This window comes from Citrus sinensis, chromosome 8 (assembly GCF_022201045.2).
Source record: "Citrus sinensis cultivar Valencia sweet orange chromosome 8, DVS_A1.0, whole genome shotgun sequence".
Taxonomy (NCBI): domain Eukaryota; kingdom Viridiplantae; phylum Streptophyta; class Magnoliopsida; order Sapindales; family Rutaceae; genus Citrus; species Citrus sinensis.
In genome coordinates, this window is record NC_068563.1 from 12,363,915 (window position 1) to 12,366,872 (window position 2,958).

The 2,958-nt window shown below is 33.7% G+C and overlaps 1 long non-coding RNA gene across 1 annotated transcript; it reads right to left on the reverse strand.

Annotated features, from left to right (window-relative positions):
• Nucleotides 1-453: 453 nt before the first annotated feature.
• LOC112496616 (uncharacterized) lies at nt 454-2,459 on the reverse strand. The gene is made up of 5 exons (XR_003063139.2): nt 1,447-2,459; nt 1,248-1,343; nt 1,075-1,162; nt 815-942; nt 454-685 (listed from the first exon to the last, which is right to left on the reverse strand). It is a non-coding gene; the product is annotated as an uncharacterized LOC112496616 (long non-coding RNA).
• Between the last annotated feature and the right edge of the window lie 499 nt (nt 2,460-2,958).

The following is a 2,958-nucleotide window of genomic DNA, read 5'->3' on the forward strand; positions in this document are numbered from 1 at the left end:
TTCTACTAAGGCCCCTTTGACTGTTGTTTGAGTCACTACAAAAAAATAAGTAATAGATGACGGGAAATAACTGTCATAAAAGGGGGTGCATGACAGACAACTCATCCGTCATCTATGTCATTGTCATTAAATTATGACAATATATTTTCCGTCATGAATTCATGATGGTAACTCACAATCATATATCTGTTACATAATATTTTAATATAAAAAATAATTAAATTTTCACACCATTTTTTTTAATTTTTGGCGGGAAATTCAATTATCATTTGGAAATTTGATGTTCAATTATGGAGGAAAACTTTTTTATGATAGACTTTATGATGGATATTTCCCGTCATAAAGTTTTATGTTTTTTTAAAAAAATTTATTGTAATTATAATTTATTGATGAATTTCAGTTTACAAATTTAATTAATTAATAAAATGAATATCATCAAAAAAATAAAAACAATTATATTAATTAACATTCATTCAATCCGACAAATTAATTTTAAAAGGGATACATCTAGTATCTAATGTGATCACCACCAATACATAATAAAACATCCCAAATTAAAAAAAATCATCCAAAAATATAAAACAACATTTAAATTCCTTGATAGGTCCTCTTCACAGCTCCTTCACTTTAATTCCATTCAACAATAAATGATTCCCCATCTTTACTTGTCCCACATGAAAAGAGCCTGCAGTATCCACCCACCAATATAGTAAGGAGAAGTGACACAAAAACAAAGCCATTCAAGCATGAGCCCATGCAACAACAAATAGCATAATACTGGAAACACAAGTAGAATTGAGCCCAACATATTAACCTTGTACCATCAGCACTGTAGGCCATTGTTGTGCACCAGTGGCCGGAAGCTTCGTAATTAACTCGAGATCCCAAATTGTCATACAATCAAGCTTTAATCTTTCCATCAAGTGCCGTTGAAAAGATGAACTAAACATAAAATCAAAAACAGAGGATCAAGGACTAGAAAATATAGAACAAAATAGACACAGCAGGCAAAATAAGCAAGAAAATCTCCAACAATGTAACCAAGACAATGAAGCAAAAATATAACACAGCTACCTGGATATTTTCCTTGGCAGACAAAATAAATAGGAACCCCGTGGCCATCAAATATATACTGCTTCGCACCATTAGTAGCATCCCACACCTAAATTTACAGACCAAATCAGTAAGGAATAGCAACTTATATTCCACAAATAAACATGAAGAAAAATCATATAGAAAAAAAAAACCTTTGTAGTTTTGTCGTCACCAAAGGTTATCACGCAAAGTTGCTTATTTGGATGCGAGAAAGCAATATCATTTACTCCACCAACGTGAGTATCAATCTGCATAACAAATTTTAGAATCATTTACATATGGGAAACTCAAATAAAATAACAGAAAGGTCAAAAAACTGGACACGCATATAACTTAACAATGAATACATACCTACAAGTGCTGTCGAACTTCATCTCCCCCATTATATGAAGGGACAATATCCACCGTCCACCTGATTTTATCCACTTTTTCAAAAATACACAAATCTTAATTTTTTTGGTTGAATTCCACTTAAAGTAACATTTTCTTACACTCACCCACTCCCGTGTTCACGCTGTTAAAATTTCACTGATGTCACAGGGATAAATTTGTCATTTGACCCTTCTTCATACCTCTCGAAATGCTTTGTTTCAGCATAATTAAATTCTTTGTTTCACAATCAGTCGCAGAGATCGAAGAAAGTAAATGGCATTGGGATGGGGAATCAATTGCAATAATCGTTCTAATTTGGATAATCATCATGTGTAGCTAGAATTTAATCAATAATCGTTTTAATTTCAAGAATAAACCATGTGGAGATGTCGTTATTTTGTTACAGTGGTTTGGTAGCTTGTTCAAAGTCACCTGGATTCTTCGTTTTCCTTGGAATAGACTTGCGCTTTTATTTTGTTGTGTGTAATAAAGTCAACATGCTTACCTTTATTTGCAATTAGATTGATATCACCATTTTAGCCGTTGTTGAAGGAGATCCAGAAAGAAATTACCCGTGACGGTGGCGTGGGTGATTGTAATTGATTAATTGCAGCCGCGCGCTTTGAGAAATCCTCAAGGAAAATGAAGGACTCAAATGTTGGGAATGTGGCGTATCTTAGGTCAGTCCTCTCCTGTCTCCTTTCTGTAACGTACTTTTAAAATAGGACATCCCGCAATCCCCAAACTCTGGAGTGTTGTCTTTTGAAGAAGGTGATCGGGCAGTGCTTTTAATTTAGGGCATCCCTGAGTTAACAAGAAAGAAAGACGCGGCATGATTATGATTTCTCCCTTTATTGCAGTCTCGAAATCCCACTCTTCTAGTGCATTCATAGCCCAAAATGTGAGCTGTTTCAATATGGGAAATGCAATAATTGAGGAGCCCTCCATATCACTTTCTACTCCCAGAAACTCATTACCCACTCTTGCCAAGAAAGAGCAATATCCCCAAAACCGTTTGCTGTTAGATTAATTTTATATTAATCTAATATATTTGGGGCCACACATGAAATAAATAAAATGTGTGTGCTATTATTTAATAAGCCAAGAATTAAGTGATCTATTTGAAGTTAATTAAATGGCTAACGGTATAATTGTTGTGGATTAAATGCATAGATACCAGAATTTAATCATCACTTTAATGAGGGGCTGAAGTAATAATTATTATCATAAATAATGTGACTGTTGGGTTTTCTAAAAGAAAACCAATAGTCATGATATTTATATAAAATGGATTATGGTCCCCAATCTCTCATAATCCTCTGTAATTCTCTAATCCTCTCAGAGATAATTCTAAACTAAAGAGAAAAAGAGAAGATTGGAAGTCCATCTCCTATACTCAAGAACCACTACGAATCACCATGGATTCAAGTACGCTTCCGCTTTCGTATTTTTTAGTAATTTAATCTAGATGTTATGAAGATTTAGGGGACA